We start from the raw sequence: 20,328 nt of genomic DNA, 5'->3' as shown, positions 1-20,328 counted from the left end.
TCTAATTTCTTTATGTTTTGAATTCTTTATTTGAAATAGTTTCAAAATTGCAAAAGTAGTACAAAATACTTTCCATATAACATTTGTCCAGCTTCCTCTGTTAACATCATACAAAACCAGAGTAAAACGATCAAAACCATGAAGTCAACAATGGTATTCTCACTTACAGACCTTATTCACGTTTCATCTACAGATCCTCTAATATCCCTTTCTGGGCCAGGATCCAAACCAGGATCACATGTTGCATTTTGTTGTCTTGGCCCCTTAGTCTTGGAATCTTGAACCCTTCATTCATCTTTCTTTGCCTTTCAGATCTTGATACTTTGAGGAGTACTAGCAAGGTATCTTGTAGACTATCTGCAGTTTGGGTTTGTCTGAAGTTTCCTTGTGATTCAGTTCAGGCTCTGTGTTTGGGGCGAGAACATCACAGAAGCAGAATGGTGCCCTTCTCAGTGCATCATATCAGAAGATGTAGGATGTCTATCTGTGCCAAGGCTAGAAAGGTAACTTTCATCACTTGGTTAACCTGGTGTCTGCAGAGTTTCTACACTGTAAACTCACTATTATTTCCTTTTATAATTAATACATATCTTGTAGGGAGACACTTTGAAACTATGCAAATACTGTTTCCTATCAAAATTTCACCCACTAATTTTAAATTCACAGGTCACTCTTGCCTGAAACAATTGTCGCTATGATGCCTACCAAATGGTGATTCTCTAAATCCATCATCGTACAGTGTTGGAGGGTTGTCCTTTCTTGCTTATTTACTTACTTATTTACATTTTTATTTACTAAATTATTTATTTGAACCTGTGTGAACTCATGGATACCTTATTCTGTGGGTTACTTTTATTCTCTAGGTTATATCCATTACTGTCCTTCTTTCTTGCTCAAATTGTCCCAGACTTGGCCACTTCAACTTGGTTCCCATGTTTTTGCAATAGGTTCCCATCACTTTTCAGCACTTTCTTACTCTCCGATACAGAAAGATATTCTAGGTTCATCTTGTTTTTTCCTGCCCCAGCCCTGCAATCAGTCCAAGGAACACTGGTTTTTATTGGAGAATATTTAGAAACCAAGATCTGGAAGCTGGGTGTGCTCATTGCTACTGAGGTGTCACTGTCTCCTGGGCTTTCAGTGGACAGGACTGGGACATCCAAGTGTATGTACATACAACCACATCTCGCTCATCTGCATCCATTCCTGTATCTCTCTCTGTGTCTGTACATTAAAAACCCAAGAGCTCACAGATCACAGGTTCATTCTAGTCTTCATCATCCTCATTTGTCATTCCTTTCTCTGACAACAAGCAATGTGGCCTTCATTACCCACAATATATTTACCTATTTGTTCAAAATTATAATACACATAGTCTCAGAAATTCTAACCTATACATGTGTGAGAAACTAAAGTACAATACTTGTACTAACGAAAATACCATCTTCGAGTAGAGTCGTTAAGTCTATGGTCAAAACACAAAGTTACCCAGATTGATTCTTACCCCCCTCAACCACATACCTAAAGATAAGACTTAAATAGAAAAGAGAGACATTCTTATGAGGGAGAAGCTGAGGGGTGCTCTGTCAAATGGTTTATCATACCTTGCTTATATTAGGTTAGGCTAATTAGTTAGGTTAGCTGTATTAATGAGACCCCAAACCCTAACACCATCAAAGCTTAATTCTTCCTATGTGACTGCACTAGGCAAGTGGTCCCCTCCACTCATTTGGGTCCCCAAGTATAAGGAGACTCTGTCACCTTCAACACACAGCTTCCAAGGTTAGCCTGGGCACTGTCTCCATACAGCATGTACACAGGGTGTATATATACAGGCCACAGCTAGAAGGGGCTCACTTCCAAGGGACTCAAGCACAAGGTCACATCTGACTCCATGAGAGGCTGGGGAATGTAGTCTACTGCAGGTCCAGGAGAGAAGAGACGGTAGATTTTATGAGCAGGTAACCACCTTAGCCACACTGCACATACTGGCAATGCAAGATATTCATAAGGGAGAGATTAGTTCATACTACCAAAAATTTCCAAAAAGGCTCTGATATAGTAATCTAGAAGAGTCATCATTAATTTATTTCAGATCTCATCACACAGGTACTTTAGGACTGTTCCCAATCTTTCAAATTCAAAGAACTCTCATGTTTCCATTTGTGTGCCATTTTTCAGAATATCTCAGACCTTCCTAGACATATTAGCCCATATCACACCAGCAGGTGACTTTTATTTTAGCTCTTTACACAGGCCAGGTTTTGTGCTAAGCAATTTAAATACATCTGGTTATGTAAATTTGCTCACATGACACCGAAATATGCAGTGAAAATGTAGCTTCCTGTGTGATTATCCTCAAGAAGGTTCACACTTCAGGTATCACTAATACTGAGTATGCATGAGTAAAAGAAGTCTGATTCAATAATCTACCTATAAGATACATACTTATAGTCTTTTCTAAAAAAATCTAGTCTTTTAGATCTCACCTGCCTTTCCAGGTCCTCTCCAAGATGGCATCTGTTGGCTTAGCAGTAGAGGGGAGGCAGTGATGGGACAGCACGGGGCCCCTGCCTTCTCAGTGGGTGGGGGGCAGTGATCGGACAGCACGGGGCCCCTGCCTTCTCAGTGGTCCCAGCTGCACAGTGTTCAGACTGCTCTACTCCCCATCCTGGAGACTGCAGAGCATAACTCCCTACAACTGGCCTTCAGAAGTGATGTGTAGGCAACAACCCTGGAGCCCCCAGTCTCACAGTTCTGCCCACCACCCCAGTCCAGAGGGCCCCTCCTCCGCATTCCCCTCCTTGGGATACACAGACCTGGGGAGGCCAGGGAGCAGGACAGTGTACCATCGACGGCCACCTGGCCCCATCTTTCCAATGCCCCATTAGACAAAAGCACAGAGCTATACGGCCGGGGTTCCCGGAGGCCTGCAGCCTTTGTGCATGGCTCCAGTGGAAGAACCGTCAAGGTAACTGGGGGTTTCTAAAGCCTCCAGGGACAAGGCCCCAAAGTGCCCTGTTGCATGACTGGGGTACTTCCCACTTTCTCCGCATCTCATTTCTCCCCACAACCCCTTGGGCCAAAAATGGATCTGATGGTTTCTGCTTTCTTTCCTCAAGCAAAATTTTATACTCTCCATCCCCTCTACCCAAAGTGTCCTTCCTCCAGGCATACCTGCTCCCTCACGTCCTCCAGGTGCACACCCAAATTCCGGCCTCGAAGCGGGGCCTCCCTGACTGCTGCCCCCAGGCCCTTACTCCTGCTCTGCTCAGCTTCTCCAAGCTCCAGAGCAGTTGTCCTCATAGGACACACATAGGGCTGTACTCACATGCTTGCTTATTGTCTGTCTCTCCAAAGGCTGTCAGCTCCAGCATAGCAGGGACTTGACTCTCTTCCCTGATATAACCCTAGATGTAAACCTAGAATGAGGCCTGTAGCATAAAGGCATTCACTAAATATTATAAAATGGATGTGTAAACTGAACACATAAATGGCCTAGCCATGTAAAGCAAAAGGAGTATTTTCTCTGTCATTATGGAAGGAACACCAAGATACCCAAAAGGAAATTAGAAAAACCTGGCTTTCAAATCCACTGAATTCCTGAAAAGCCTAGTAAACATCTGCTTTGACAGTCCAAGCTGAGAAAATGTATTTTTCTTCTGTTGGTGATGTCCCATTTCCTGAAACCCTAATACCCACTGACTCGGTGATGAGGAACATGTGGAAAAATAAGATTTACAGAATGAAAGCTACAGTTTCCTAGTGTACACACACATACACACACACACACACACACACACACACACACACACAGCATCCCACTGTACAGAGAAGGACACTAAGCTGAACGGCTAGAGAGCCTGGTCTGAGGCCATGGGGGGCAGGGAGGGGGTGCAAATGGCAGGGGTGGGGCTGAGCCCACCTTCATCTCACTCACAGTCAACAGGACACTCATGGACATTGCTCTTCCCTTACATTTTAAGGCCATTTTATTTTTTTGCGATTTTTGCCTGGGTTTTACACACATATTAATGACTGACTTAATGAGAATTATGATCCAGAAGGTAAGAAGAAAAATTCAGAGCTCAGAATTTCTGAGCTCAAATCCTCATTTACTTTTTGCTGGCTGTATGACATGGCAAAAATTACTCAATCCAATTGCACCTCTGTCTCCTCATCAATAAAAAAGAGTTAATACAAAAAAACAAACAACCGAAGGAAAAAATGGGCAGAAGACCTAAATAGACATTTCTCCAAAGAAGACAGATGGCCAACAGGCACATGAAAAGATGTTCAACATCCCTAATTATTAGAGAAATGCAAATCAAAACTACAATGAGGTACCACCACAGATGGCCAACAGGCACATGAAAAGATGCTCAACATCCCTAATTATTAGAGAAATGCAAATCAAAACTACAATGAGGTACCACCACACACTGGTCAGAACGGCCATCATTAAAAAGTCTACAATTAACAAATGCTGGAGAGGATGTGGAGAAAAGGGAACCCTCCTACACAGTTGGTGGGAATGTAAGTTGGTGCAGCCACTACAGAAAACAGTATGGAGGTTCCTCAGAAAACTAAAAATAGAACTACCATGTCATCCAGCAATCCCGCTCCTGGGCATATATACAAACAAAGTCTATTCGAAAAGATATGTTCACCCCTATGTTCAGAGCAGCACTATTCACAATAGCCAAGACATGGAAACAACCTAAATGTCCATGGACAGAAAAAGAAGATGTGGTATACATGTATAATGGAATACTACTCAGCCATTAAAAAGAATGAAATAATGCCATTTGCAGCAACATGGATTGACCTATAGATTATCATACTAAGTGAAGTCAGACAAAGAAAGACAAATACCATATGATATCACTTACATGTGGAATCTAAAATGACACAAATGAACTTATCTGCAAAACAGACTCACGGACATAAAGAACAGACTTGTGGTTGCCAAGCGGGGAGGGGAGGGGAGGGAAGGATTGGGAGTGTGGGGTTAGCAGATGCAAACTATTATATAGAGAATGGATAAACAAGAAGGCCCTACTGTATAGCACAGGGAACTATATTCAGTATCCTGTGATAAACCATAATGGAAAAGAATATGAAAAGAATGTATATATATGTATAACTGAATCACTTTGCTATACAGCAGAAATTAACACAACATTGTAAATCAACTATCCTTGGATAAAATAAAATATTTTTAAGGGTTAATAATAATATACTTTCCTCATAGGACCTTTGTAAGCAGTAAATGAATTCACACATGCACCACACTTACAAAAGAAACTGGTAAATAACTCTTGTCAAGCAATCATGAATAAAATTTGGGTACAACATTTAGCCTTATTGACATCATTCTTTTATTCTCAGCAACACTAATATGAATGATGCAATCTCTCTTTTTTAAACTTTTTAACAAATCAATAACACTATTTTCATCCAAAAATTATGTTTGTGATCGACACTGATTTTGCAATTCTACTTGTTTTAAAAATGTAATTATTTGCAGGAAATATGTGACCTATTAAATAAAAAATAACAGAAATCACCAAACAATAATAAATCAAAAATATAGCATAAAAAAAAACCAGTAGACACATACATATAAGCACCGCTTACTACAGCAAGTCTTTCATTTCAACTCAAGTTTTCAAAAGACTTCTTCCCACCAGTGAGAGAATGATTTTTCACTGTTCACAACTCTCACCAGGATAATATCCTTGTTGAATTCTCAAGTTGAATAAAACTTTGAGCTTTGCTGGCTCCCTGGACTTCAGTCTGGAGTTTAGACAGGGGCTTATTTTAATTTCACAGTTAAATAAGTTCTTTCTGGGGACACACATGGGAAGCAGGGTAGACACAAGCCCACACTTGCATTCAAAGACATGCAGACCAGGCCAGCAGGAGGACTATTTCTATACCTGCCTGTGAAATAGCTCATAACATCATATCCTTTTTCTCCCCATATTGATATCTTGACACTCTGTATTTCAATTTCTGCATGAAATGTTACACACAATAATACTAACTGCAAACAGTTAATGTGAAAATTCAGTAAATAAGCAGAAGACACAAGCAGGAGGGCTGTGAATAGGGGAAGGAGAGCCAGCACACCACTTAGGGCTGTTCTTACAGAGATGCACAAAAGTGGCTAAAATGGGTAGTTAATGATATTTGTGTGTTGGAAACGAGGTCAACACTGTATTTTAGTTGGTTATAAGGAAAAATCAACTTCTGATAGATTGATCAATAGATAGATAAATAGATCTAATTATTCATTAACACAAAGACTTCCATCATGTTTGAAGGCCCTTCAAAAACAGAAGCTACTGGGCTTCCCTGGTGGTGCAGTGGTTAAGAATCCTCCTGCCAGTGCAGGGGACACAGTTTCGAGCCCTGGTCCGGGAAGATCCCACATGCCCAGGAGCAACTAACCCCATGTACCACAACTACTGAGCCTGCGCTCTAGAGCCCGTGAGTCACAACTACTGAGCCCGCGTGTTACAACTGCTGAAGTCTGCACGCCTAGAGCCTGTGCTCCGCAACAAAGAAGCCACCACAATGAGAAGCCCGCACACAACAAAAAGGAGTAGCCCCCACTCACCACAACTAGAGAAAGCCCGTGCAGCAATGAAGACCAAAATGCAGCCAAAAAAAATAATAAATTAAAAAAAAAAATTTTTTAAGTAGAAGCTACTTACATAAGCCAGTATCCTTGGTGGAATTACAGAAAATTATTTCTTCATTAGTATAAAGCAGAAGAGAAATATACTATCCAGCCACATGATAAAATTACAAGGCAACTCTTATACTTTGTTTTAAAGTGAGGTATAATGGAATTTCCTTTATCAACAGTTTATCGGGAAGGAAATAATAAAACATGATGGGAATTGCTGTCTTGAGGATTACTCCCTCTGAAATTGTTAGCTACATGTTTCTACCAGAAATCTTCCACCGAGAGTGTGATGAAAACACCTTACCACCTTCATTATGCTTGGGAAAGCCCCAGGCCTCCAGGAGGAAGGCTGATTCCTCCAGGGAAAGGCCAACAGCTAAGGGCTGTGGGTCAGAAGCACAGGGTAGCTCTGGAACCTAGAGCAAAGTAATTAACTAGTTAGCATGTTTTTCCATTTGAACATCACACGGTTCCTGTGAGGACTGGCAGGTAGCAGGTGAATACTGACTGAAGGACCGGATAACAAGATAACAACAGGCCTCGATCTGGAGGGAGGATCGGTCTGAAGATGCTGGGTGCCTGAGACACCCCCAGACACACAGACGCGGTCGCCAGTGTTCGCCAGGTTTGGTCTGAAGAGAGTGCATTTTCCAGGAAGGACAACAACTGGCAAAGCACACACTTTTCCCTTTGGGTTTGACCTTCTTGATTTCCTCAGTTAGCCTCCTGTGTCACCACCAGGCCTCCAGGGGCCGTCACTGCCCTCTGACATTCTGGGTCATGTCAATGTGCTCACTCCAGGAGGAGCAAAGAAACGCTGGACATTTATTACCATTAACACAGCTGAGGCAATGGGCGCTTCCTTGTGGAATGTTTGACTATAAAAATAATCCGTGTCTGTGTGGTTTCTGCTGTCTGCTTCAAAAGGCTGGGAACTCCAATGCAGTGATGACGTGACAGCCCAGGGGAAGAAGAACGCACTACGCAAAACAGGACTGGATATGGAAAATAAGAGTATAGCAAGATCAATCATTAAATGTTTTGAAATACAGATAAATTTTATTTCTTTGGCTAGGTCAATGTAAACATTTTCATCAAGATAGAAACTGAAAGCATAGATGAATTTTGCAAGCCAACAGGAAGAGATTCTTCTGGTCAGTTCTCATGTACCTGCTAACATAAATATTTTGATTTACTGAAGAATAAAGATAGATAGATGATAGATAGATAATCTAAAATTGGGATCAGTTAGCACAAGGAAGAGTTAACTTTTTAAAAAATCAAAATAGCTTTATCCTTATTTTTTTTTTGTGGTATGCGGGCCTCTCACTGTTGTGGCCTCTCCCGTTGCAGAGCACAGGCTCCGGACGCGCAGGCTCAGCAGCCATGGCTCCCGGGCCCAGCCGCTCCGCGGCATGCGGGATCCTCCCAGACCGGGGCACGAACCCATGTCCCCCGCATCGGCAGGCAGACCCTCAACCACTGAGCCACCAAGGAAGCCCGCTTTATCCTTATTGAAAGAAATTCCTTGTTTACAGTATTTGGTTGTTCCAACATTTTTCTGGGAAATCAGAAATCTATTATAGGGTCAGCAGGTGTTCAATCAATATTTGTTGAGAAAATTAATGCATTAGTTCATTCACTTTCTATACCAACCAGACAGGCAGGATGTAGGGGAGATGTGAGCACCAGGATGGACAGAGCTTCCTTTTCTCACCGACCAGGTACTTCTCAATAATAAATACTTGGTGTGTGTAGACCGTAAGTTGGGAAAAGTAGTATATGGGGATTTATTTGGAAAAGATTAATAGAAATTTATAAAATAGAAAGGGGGAAATTGAGGTTAAAATAAGATCTATTCTTTATCTTCAGGAAATAGAAGGGGATGTACACAAGAGCAGTCGTCCAGTGGTTCATCTGAATACAGACCCTGCTGCCAACTGCTTCCACACCTGCACAGGAGGCTCACCTGTCTCTGTCCCCAGAGCAGCCTTGGCTCACTCTTGCTTGTCCCATAATGGTTACTAACAATGCCCTCTCCCCCTTTCAAAGCCTCCCAGTTGGATGATAAGCTATAAGGAATCTTCCCAGTTCCTGAACATGCACACGTGCATTCCCGGAGGTACTTGGAGGGTAGAGGTAGTGGGAGAAGCAAACAGCCAAGGTAAGGAGTACAGACTCCCAGTCGAATTCCAGCTGGCTATGGGTCTGCAGCAATAAAAATCTCATGGATGCCTCAGTTTCTTCACCTGTGAAATGGCATGATGACAACAGTACTTACTTCATAGGGCTGAGGGCAGGGTGAGTGTGTGGACTCCAGTACGTTATACGAGTACCTGGCACATAGCAAGCACTACATATATGGTCTTCATTTCTTGCTACTTTTTTATCTTTTATTCTTTGCATTTCCAAGCTTAGGGTCAGAACGAAAAATACATAAGCCTTGGGTGAACTGACATGAATTCCCTGTAACACAATGAATACTTGCTTTCAGTGATTTCCATGTATTCTTATCAGAGAAAGAAGGAGAATAAATATTGCAGACATTCCACTGGGCACAAGTGCTGTTACCAAATACTGAGACATAAGACCCACCAGTCTGCTGTCCAGTACTTCTAATCTCCACTCAGAAAACATGTCATTCAGCCATAAAACTAAAAAAAAAAAAAATTATAAATGAAATTATCCTATTATCCCATCTCCTTGACATTCTCCAAAAATGTTAAATAAAACACAGTATAATTGATGAATATCCTTCCTGACCATGTCCAATGCATATACATATCTCTTCCAAATTTATGTTCATACTATGCACACTGTTTTGCAAGTAATTGCAGACCACATCATGTGTATGCACCTCATTCTTTGAGGAGTCTTACAGTATTCAACTGTCTGAAAGTATCCACCCTTATTTAACAACCTCCCCCACTGGGGCATTTAGTTACTTACCAGTTTCTCACTGTTGTAAAGAATGGTACAACTATCATTGTAACAATTATACAAATGCTTCCAGAGGAAAACTCTCATGATGCAATTTCTCAGTTAAAAGTATGCAAGTTTTAAAATACACTATTTCATGTCAAACTGGCCGTTATCTAACATACCATCATGTACTCCTACAAGTGCTCAGAAGTGCTCTTCCCTACAGCCTTAGTAATGCTGGATTAATAATGATCTGTCCCTCCTGCTTCCCTATGTTTCCCTAAGCATTTTACCCATATTGCCTGCCTCTCCACTACACTATTGACACCCATGTTTCTTCTATAGCTTGTCTGTTGGGTCATTTACCAAAATCAGCTCTCTGATGTCTTCTAAGTCTAGGAGTCCTTTTACTACAATGGATATTTACTGTTTGCCATGGGTATTGTACATACTTTATCCAATTTTTAGTTTCAACTCTTTCCTCTTTATAGTGTGGGGTCTTGATGTATTGCTTAAAAAAAAAAAAAACTTTTCTACCCTAGGATTATAACTTAAATTCACAAATGCAGTCCAAATATACTCTTATATTTTTCCCAAGTTTTTAAACATGTGCAAGATTTTATAAGGAAGGTATTTTATAAATGGCATGAGGTAGAAAATCGAGTAAAGTTTTTACAGCAAACCTTTTGCCTCTGGTTTGAAACATCATTTTCCATATATGAACGTGTCTCCTACTGGACTTTCTCTTCTCTTCCATGATTTACTACATCATCCTTGCTGCAATTTACCTTTTAAATACCTGGGAAGGAAAGTTCTCATAATTAATCTTTTTCTCCCAATCTGTTATTGTTATTCTCACCCATTTATTCTGCTACATAAACTTTATCAATTTATCATGTTCTTATCCAAAATTCAGATAATTGAGATTTTACTTCAATTATATATTAATTTGAGAATAACTAACATCTATAAAATATTAAGCTTTTCCATCACCATTACATTGTCATTGGACTTTATTTTCCTCAAAAACAGATGGTACACATGGAATGGATATCCTTTCCTCTTTCCTCCCATCTCCACTCCTTCCAAAATCCTTAACCCAAGCTCTGTACCCGAAAGGCATTCAGTTCCATAGTAGAAAGATTTCAGGTTGGGGTTGAATCTTGGCTCCATGCAAGCTATGTGGGTTGGAGAAATTAAACTCTCAGTTTTCTTCTATGTCAGCTGGCTATTAAAGTTTATCTGTACAATCTTTTACCTATTAGAATTGCAGGTGCTCGATTATTGGTATTATTATAAATGTTTTCTGATTCAGAAAGATGCCAGTATATAATTTGGCATTCCTATAAAATTTCATTAGCTCCATGAATATTCTATGCTAGAACAAAAAAGTTCAAAATTGTGGGAAAAGTGAACATCATTTTAGTTTTTCTGTCTGTTTCATTACTAAGCAAAATGCAACATGACAGCCTGAACAGGAAATGGCCATTTTCTGGCATGACAATGATTCTCTGCCAATTCACTCCTCCCTATGAACATCTATGTTGTACCGTCTTAACAAGCAACTGGATTTTCACCAGAGATGAATGACAAAGCACACTCACATCAACAGGAATGTGGACACACTGAGCACTCATCTCTAGTACATTTCAGGTGTCTTTGAAAGAAAGTCCTTTCTCGGCTCTTCCCACTAAGTAGGAAGGAGGTTACATTTACAAATTAGGAAGTTGAGGGGAAAGAACAGTGCTAGTCACCAAAAGTAAAGTCCTGTGTACTTAATTCCCCTTCTCGTGTGCCTGAGATCGTCTCCCATTTAAAAAACCAGCAAAGCTCAGCACAACCTGAAGAGAAAGGTTTCTACGCAGGTGAGGTTTTCTGAATGAGGCATATAAAAATAGCACAGTCTGCGTGCTCTTCTCCACTCAACTTACTACAGCTCAGGGCCTCACCATTTAGTAACCACATTTGATACTAAGATTAAGCATGAAAATTCTCAGATATTTCACTTAGAAAATTAGATAAGCTGTATGGACAGATGACGACTTTTGTTATTCCCATTTCTTTTCACTTTTTTTAAAATTTAAACTATGCTTCCTTACTGAGATACAGTTATCAGCTAGAGTGGAAATTATTTTCAACATAACTCAACAATAACAGAAACTTTGATTAAAACTTGAATAACCAGTATCAAGCTCACGACTTTGAAACTCATACTTTCAATTCTCAAGTTATATTCTCAAGAAACATTTCACTTAATAAATAAAAGAAACATTTCACTTATTTATATTTACATATGTATATTTATATGTGTACATATATACACATAGTCTTCAGAATTTTTAAAATTTTTATTTTGAGATAATTATAGATTTATAGGAAATTGAAAAAAATGTACAAGGAGGTTCCATGTACCCTTCAACTAGTTTCCCCCAGCAGTAACATCTGGCATAACTGTGGTGTAACAGCAAAACCAGGAAATTGATATCAGTACAATCCACAGACCTCACTGAGATTTCACCAGGCTCACATGCACTCATTTGTATATGTGTGTATTGTGGGGTTGGGGTGTGGCGGTTATAGTTCTCTGCAGTTGTATCACATGTGGAGACTTGTGTAACCACAATCAAGATACAGATGTGTTCCATCATTACATACCACCCTCCCATCCCCCTTTGTAACTGCACGCACCACCACTCTTCCCTCTCCATCACTAACCACTGGCAACCACTAATCTGCCCTCTTTGTCTACAATTTGTTTCAAAATTGTTATGTAAATGGAATCAGTGTATAACCTTTGGAGATTAGGCTTTTCAAAAGCATAACTCCATGAGATCCATCCAAGTTGTGTGCATCAACAGTTCATTCCTTTTTATTGCTGAGTAGTATTCCAAGGTGTGGATAGAGCACAGTTTGTTTAACCACTCACCCATTGCAGTCTATTTGGTGTGTTTCCCATTTGGGGTTATTACATTATAAAGCTGCTATGAATATTCATTTACAGGTTTTTGCGTGACAGGTTTTCATTCCTCTGGAATATAAATGCTGAAGAGTGTAACTGTTGGGTTATGTCGTTACTGCATATTTAATTTTACAATAAACTGTCAACTTACTTTCTGGAGTGGCTTTACCACTTTACAGTCCCACCAGCAATGTATGAGTTATCCAGTTTCTCCACACATTCTAGTCAGTATTGAATGTTGCCACCTTTTTTTTATTATAGCCATCCTGATAGGTGCTTAGACATTGAACATCTTTTCATGTGCTTATTTTATGGCTTGTCATCTCTTTTGCCCATTTTCTAATTTCTAATTTATATACTCTAGATCCAAGTCCTTCGTCAAATATAGTTGGCAGATATTTTCTCGGAGTACATAACTTGTCCTTCCATCTTCTTCACAGAATCTTTTGGAGAGCAAATGTTTTAATTTTGCTTAGGTCCAATTTACCAATTTTTCCTTTTATGAATCATGCCTTTGGTGTCAAGTCTAAGAACTCTTTCCCTCACCCTAGGTCCTAAGGATATTCTGTGTTTTCTTCTAAAGTCGATTTTGTGTGAATTTTTATATATATCTGATGTTTAGGTCAAAGTTCATCTGCTCCATCACCATTGTTGGAAAGGCCATCTTTCCTCCACTAAATTGCTTCTGAATCTTGTTAAAAATCATTTGGGCATATGTGTGTGGGTCTATTTCCAGATTCACTATTCTATTCCACTGATCTATAGGTCTATCCTTCCACCAAAACCCACCGACTTGTGGTTACATAGTAATCACAAATATTGTAGAGAGTGTTCCCTCCCACTATTTTCTTCTTTTTTGAAGATAATTTTATTTAGCTCTCCTTGCCCCTGTGCCTTTCCATATGTGGTTTAGAATAAATTTATCTATGTCAACAAAAGTCTTTCTGGGATTTTGATAGCAATTGCATAAAACCTATACATCAATTTGAATCAATGTCTTACTATGGTGAGTCTTCTAATTTATCAAACAGTAGTTTTCCCCATTTATTTAGGTCTTTTATTTCTTTCATCAGTATTTTATAATTTTCAGCATTCAGGTTCTGTGCCTGTTTTATTAAGTTTATACCTAAGTATTTAACTTTCTTGGAATGAGTTTGAAAGTTTTTATTTTAATCTCAGTTTCCATATGTTTGCTGTTACTATATAGATATGTGACTGATTTTTGTGCTGACCTCATATCCTAAGACCTAGAACTAATAAGTTCTAGGACTTTCTATGTAGATTTCTTGGGATTTTCTACATAGACAATGGTGTCATCTAGTAATAGGGACATTTGCATTTCTTCCTTTTCAATCTGTATGCCCTTTCCTTCTTTCATGGTTTACTGAAGTAGCTAGAATAAGAAAGGTGAGAGTGGACATCCTTGCCTCATTCTCAATTTCAGGGGGGGAGCAGTCAGTCCTTCACCATTAAGCATGATGACAACTGTAGGTTTTTTGTAGATTCTCTCTACAGGTTAAGGAAATTTTCTATTCTTAGTTTGCTGAAAACTTTTATCATGAATGAGTGTTGTATTTTTCAAATGCCTCTTCTGTCTCTATTGATATAACATGTGATTTTTTTTTTCTTATTTAGCCAACTGACAAGGTAGTTACTAATTGATTTGTGATTACTGAACCTGTCTTACATACCTAGAATAAATGACACTAGGTCATGGTGTAGAATTCCTTTTATACATTGCTGGATTTGATGTGCAAATATTTTGTTCAGGATTTTTGTGCCAATATTCTTGAGAGATTTTGTTCTTTAGTTTCTCCTTGTGTGCTGTCTTTCTCTGGGTTGGTATCAGGGCAATACTGGCTTTATAAAATGAGTCAGGACCTGTTCCCTCCTCTTCTGTTTTCTAGAGAAGATTGTGTATTACCAATATTTAATTCTTCTTTAAATGTACTCCAGAATTCTCCAGTGAAATTATTTGGGCCCAGAGATTTCTTGTTCAGGAACCTCTACTTACAAATTCAATTTATTTAGTCACTAATGGAATATTCATATCTCGTTCATTTGGGGTATGTCTTAGTAATTTATGATTTTTAAGAAATTGGTCCGTTTTTTGCTAGGTTGTTGAACTTATATGTGTAAAGCTGTTCATTCATACTATTCCCTTATTTTCCTTTAAATGAGTGCAGGACATGGAATGATAATTCCCATTTCATTCCTGACATTGGTGATTTGTGTTTTCTTGTTATTCCTGTCTAAGATTTAGCAATTTAATTGACTTTTTTGAAAATCCAACTTTATATTTGATCAATTTTTCTCTCCTGTTTTCTTGTTTTCAATTTCATTTATTTCTGCTCTTATCTTTACAATGCCCTCATATCTGCTTGGTTTGGGTTTATTTTGATCTGCCTTTTCTTGTTTTTAAGGACTTAGATTTGAGATCTCTCCTTGCTTTAATGTAAGCATTTAGTGCTATAACTTTCCATCTTAGCACTGCTTTAACTGTGTCCCACAAATTTTGATATGCTGCATTTTTGTTTTCATTCAGCATTATGTATCTTTTTATTTCCTTTGAGACATCCTCTTGGACTCGCAGATTGTTTAAAAGTTTATTGTTTAATTTCCAAGTATTTGGAGATTTTCCTGTTGATTTTCTGTACTGATTTCTAGTCTGATTCCATTATGGTTAGAAAACATAAACTGTATGATATGAATTCTTTGCCTTATGACTCAGAACATGATTTATACTGGGGAAAGCTCTGTGGGCACTTGAATGTGTATTCTGCTGGGTGAAGTGTTCCTTAAATGTCAATCAGATCCTATTGACTGAGGTGATGTTCAGTTCTTCTTTATCCTGTTTTACTGGGTAGCAGGTAGATGATTAGCTCCCTGTTTGACCCTGCTGAAATCATGGGGAGGGAGGTATGTCCTTTTTTGATTGGTGTTTGGCTGAAATAGGATAGGTATTATCAAAAAGTTTCTGTTTCTGTTAGGTCATCCTTCTCCTGATCATTTGGCTAAGAAGCTTTTTTGGAGTTTCTTTTCTCTGTTGTTGGCAGTTCTAGGCAGTAGGCTTTCCAGTATACTCTCTGGAACCCATGAAAGGCAAAAAGAAGACCCAGGGAACTCAATACCAAGTCACTGCCCATGTCCTGAGGTCCACAGGCAATCATCCTTCTTCTTTCAACCTTCAGAATCTTTCTGTTTTTGGATTATGACCCGGTTTTTCAGTCGCAAGAGGGAAGACTAGGAGGAATGAGGCTACTCCATCTTGGTTGGAATTAGAAATCTGTTTAGAGGTTTTTAAAAAAACAGTTTCATTTAATTCTTCCCTTCTGTCTTCACGCCTTTTAGTTGCATTTTTGCTTATTAGCACCTCTACCAGAAAGAAGGCAAGGAAATAGAAGGAGCTAGAATTCAAAATCAATCCATTTGCTACTCATTAGCAACTCTGGAAGAGGTCCAGTGAAAGAACTTGAAACTCCTTACTAACATGAGGTTTTCAATAATCTATGGATGGGGCTTCCCTGGTGACACAGTGGTTAAGAATCCACCTGCCAATGTCGGGGACACAGGTTCGAGCCCTGGTCCAGGAAGATCCCACATGCCACAGAGCAACTAAGCCCGTGCACCACAACTACTAAGCCTGCGCGCTAGAGCCTGCGTGCCACAACTACTGAGCCCGCATGCCATAACTACTGAAGGCTGCACACCTAGAGCCTGTGCTCTGCAACAAGAGAAGACACCGCAATGAGAAGGCCGCGCACCACAATGAAGAGTAGCCCCCACTCACCACAACTACAGAAAGCCCATGCATAGCAACGAAGACCCAACACAGCCAAAAATAAATAAATAAATTTATTAAAAAAATAATAATCTATGGATGTAGATTATTCATTCAACCCAAGCCCTCAGTTAGCAGTGGTAGAACACTAAGGCTTAGACCTCATTCACTGCCCTTTAAATTCTTTCTAAATGAAATTGCTCAGAGAACAATAAGGTACTGCCAACACAGACTGAGAAACTACATGACAAAATGGGAATGTGAATTTATTTTCTTATGAAAAATATAAACTATACCTTTAAAAATTGCTTTGCTTTCTACCAAGTGAAGGAACCAGCTGGCATGGTACCTATCTTTGCAGCATCCCAGTTAGATAATAAGAGGCAGGCTGAACACACAGAGACAAGTGAATTCAAGATTAACTAAAATATGGAATTTACATTAGATTTAAGTAAGCTATTGTTGATTATGAAGAGAAAAGTTAACATAAGGAGCTGTTTTAGAGTAAAATGACTCTATTAAGTTGAAGAAATAGAATTTCATGAAATGCTTACCTCGTGAATGGGAGAAAACTGCCAGAGATGTGACAACCTACATTTTTGCTAAGAATATACTGAAGCTCAGAAATATTATGAATTATAAATGTTTTCCAAAGCTTTTTTATTTTCAGATTTCATTACAATAGATCAACTTTTTTCTTAAGTTCTACTCATAACAATGAAGCATTTTGCTCTTTTTTTCCACAAAAATTATGTTTTATAAAATGTAATTAGTATCTGGGAATAGTGAAATCTCTAGTTGTTCAAAATCTTTCTAGATTATGGAAAATTCATGAACTACTAATGTTGAAAGTTGTACAATGCATTTTGTAAGAGTTCTCCAAAATCTGAGCATTTGTATTCATTCTAGCAAATTCAAAAAAAAAGTGTTTGATGATAAAGTTATCCAGAATTCATGGGATTCCTTCCTTTCTTTCCTTAACAAACCATAGTTTATAATTCATGTTAATCAAATATTTAAAATATCACAATAACCTTTTAAATATCAACTGACAACACTGGCAACAATGTAGAAATACAAACTAGAAATGCACCGGAATGTGTCCAGAACAATTGCAGATGGAAAGGCGCATTGTTCCAAAGTCTATGGTTTCCAACTCCTGGAACAAGGCCCAACAGTAATAATAGAGCAGTGATGAGATTCCCTTCAGTGTGAAAGAGCTCTCTAGACATAGAAGGTCATGAGATAAAGGATCTTAAACTAACCACCTCTCCACCTCCTCCTCCTAATTTGGAATTTGATGTTTGGCTCCTAATTTTCATCATATCCCAATATTATCCAAGTTCCCTGAAAAAATAATCACTGATATATCGAACTCCTTACTTCTTAAGGGTCTGTTCTGCTGTTGATTCAGCATCCCAGTAAATGAAATTTGGCTAGAGCACTAATCTCACCACCACTTTTCTAGATTTTAAACTGTCAAATTTGTTCCTTTTCTAGCTAATTTCAGCTTTTTACTTTTTTAGAAATAAAAACTATGTTTTTACACCACACTCAGAAAGCCTTATCTCCATCCCTAATTGACTGATAGGCTATGTAACCTGATTTCTAATTGGTACTTGGCAAGAAGAGAGAGTACACATTAAATGTGGACTTTTAGCAGAGATAGCACCCCTGCTCCTCCTAAGAAATACAATTTTCTGTATAAAACAGCATGCTTTGAAATATTTTTTTAAATTCAACAACACAGTGTTACTTAACTAGCAGACCAAGAACCTCTTTCTAACACCCACTCTTTCTTTCCATCTCTTATTTCTGAGATTCTCCTTTTTAACCGTGTAGTTACCCAGGGTAAAAGTGATGATTTAAGGGGGAGAAGAGTCCATGGACTGTGTCCTGCTGACTCACGATTTCACAATTACTCCCTCCCACTCATTGTGTGCTCTCTGTAATGAGTGTTTTTAATGGTTCCATGTTTGCCCCACAGCATTCTTTATGGTGTTGGTATCCTTGGAGAGAATAGGTCCTTGTCTGACTCTGGCCATCTCCACAATCAGAATAGAATCACTATCAATACTCACTTTTTTTTTTTAATAGCTCTTTATTGGAGTATAAAAATCTCAGTTTTAAAACATCTATTTATGGCTGACAGTATGGAATATATGGAAGTAAAGGGATACATAACATGGCAAAGGGAGGAAGTCTACAAGTGAAACAATTTGAGACCAATACGTTAACATTGTGCTAAGGATTAGAATAAACTGAAGTTGAGTAAACATAGGGCTAATCGGGCTTATCAAGGTAAGAGCTTTGCTCTTCAACTCTGTGAGGCCCCAGTGTCAAGTCCATACTCAACACAGTCATCCAGGGCCATCACTTCTTTTGTTCTTACACTTTCTCAGGAAGAACCCTAAATCCTGCCCCTTGTACTAACCAAATGGCAAAGGCTCTGATATGTACTGAGAACCTCAAAACAGCTCCAATCTCTTCCCTTGAGGCTGAGAAGATGTCCATTGACAGCCCACAGGAACTTTCCCCCAGATCCTGGAGCTTGTTCTTAATCTTGGCATCCTAGCCACGGTGGACATTAACTCTAGTCACCCCATTCTACCACACCCAGCAGGCACTCTGGAGCAATTAGGGGCTCCCATCCTGGAAAGGACAGGAAGAACCGAGTAGTCATACTGCACAAGTGGAACCAGAACAGAGGATAATAACAGACTTAAGACAGAGCAGAGATCCCTGCATTTAAGGGCTCCAAACTAGGGTCATGGGAAAAAAGGAGTCTTCAATACATTATCAAAATTACTGTGCAAGACTTGATGAATAATTAGATACTAGAGAAAGAGAAAAAAGATGAAAATTATCTTCAGGATTTAATGACAAGGTGGAAAATCACAATTCACGAGGCCTAGCTGACCAAGATTTGATATGCAGGAGAGTAATCCCTGATCACCACATTTACACACACAGCCCCCAGCACCCACCAGCGAGGACACAGGCAAGGGCTACAGGTTGATACTCATCCCAGAAACAGTGTCCAGAAACATATGGTTGAGGAAAATATCTGTAAAAGAGAATTCAACAGTTAGGGGCAGTACAGTCAAGGGAGGGGCTTGGAGTGTCTCTTTTATATACAGATACTTTCTTTTTCCCATAGGAAGACTATAGGAAAGAGCCTAATGAAGAGGGAGATATGTTGCAAAGGAGACAGCGAATGTGGACACAGGAAAAGCCAAAACGCAGAGCACAGAGAGCAAGAATAATTTCTGATGGGAGGAGAAACATCTTCCTCTGAGAAAGACACGGGGGAAGGGCCCCTGCATCCTGCAAGCCCACACTGTAATCTTCTGAGGGAAACAAAATTTGAGTTCAACAGCAAGGAAAGATGGGAAGTGAGAATGGAGGCCTTAAGGGGAGAGAACGCTCTGCATAGAGAGGACAATGCATTAAATAATAAAATTACTGGGAGACTTCTTGTGGTCAGAGACATTTCTGCTAGTGGACAGGCTTGTGACACTTTGACCAACATCGTTTTGAAGGCTGGGCAAGAGCTAAACACAACCATCATGTTAAAGGGCTAGAGAAACTTGAAATAGATTTCTTTGGTGTCTAGGATGAGAGGTAGAACCAGTGCTTAAGGACGAATAAAACTAAAATTGCTGACAGGGCAGAAGAATGGGAAAGAAAGACAAGTGGACAGTGAAAAGAGTCTTCTCAAAAGCAGATGGCTCCTTTGGTCAAACGTGTGACCTTCATGTAAAAAGAAGATTAAAAAAAAATAGAGCTCGGGGTAGGTGAAAATTTTTATAAATTTTTATAAATATGGGGCTGTTCCTGAATGACTTTCACTGAGATGCTATTTCTGGGCATGATGGCAGGATTCAAATCAGAGCAGTGAGGAAAAATGGTTACGCATTCATCTCATAATCGATGTGGAAAAATCCAAATATAATTTGGATTTAAATT

The 20,328-nt window shown here is 39.2% G+C and overlaps 1 protein-coding gene across 3 annotated transcripts in view; it reads right to left on the bottom strand.

Moving 5' to 3' along the window:
• GABRB3 (gamma-aminobutyric acid type A receptor subunit beta3) overlaps positions 1-20,328 on the bottom strand; it is a 233,138-nt gene that overhangs the window by 195,163 nt on the left and 17,647 nt on the right. The window lies entirely within an intron of this gene.

The sequence above is a fragment of the Stenella coeruleoalba genome (genome assembly GCF_951394435.1).
Source record: "Stenella coeruleoalba genome assembly, chromosome: 2".
In the NCBI taxonomy this organism is placed as follows: Eukaryota; Metazoa; Chordata; class Mammalia; order Artiodactyla; family Delphinidae; genus Stenella; species Stenella coeruleoalba.
The sequence above is the reverse complement of the archived record's forward strand: the minus strand, read 5'-3'. Positions and strand labels throughout refer to the sequence as shown.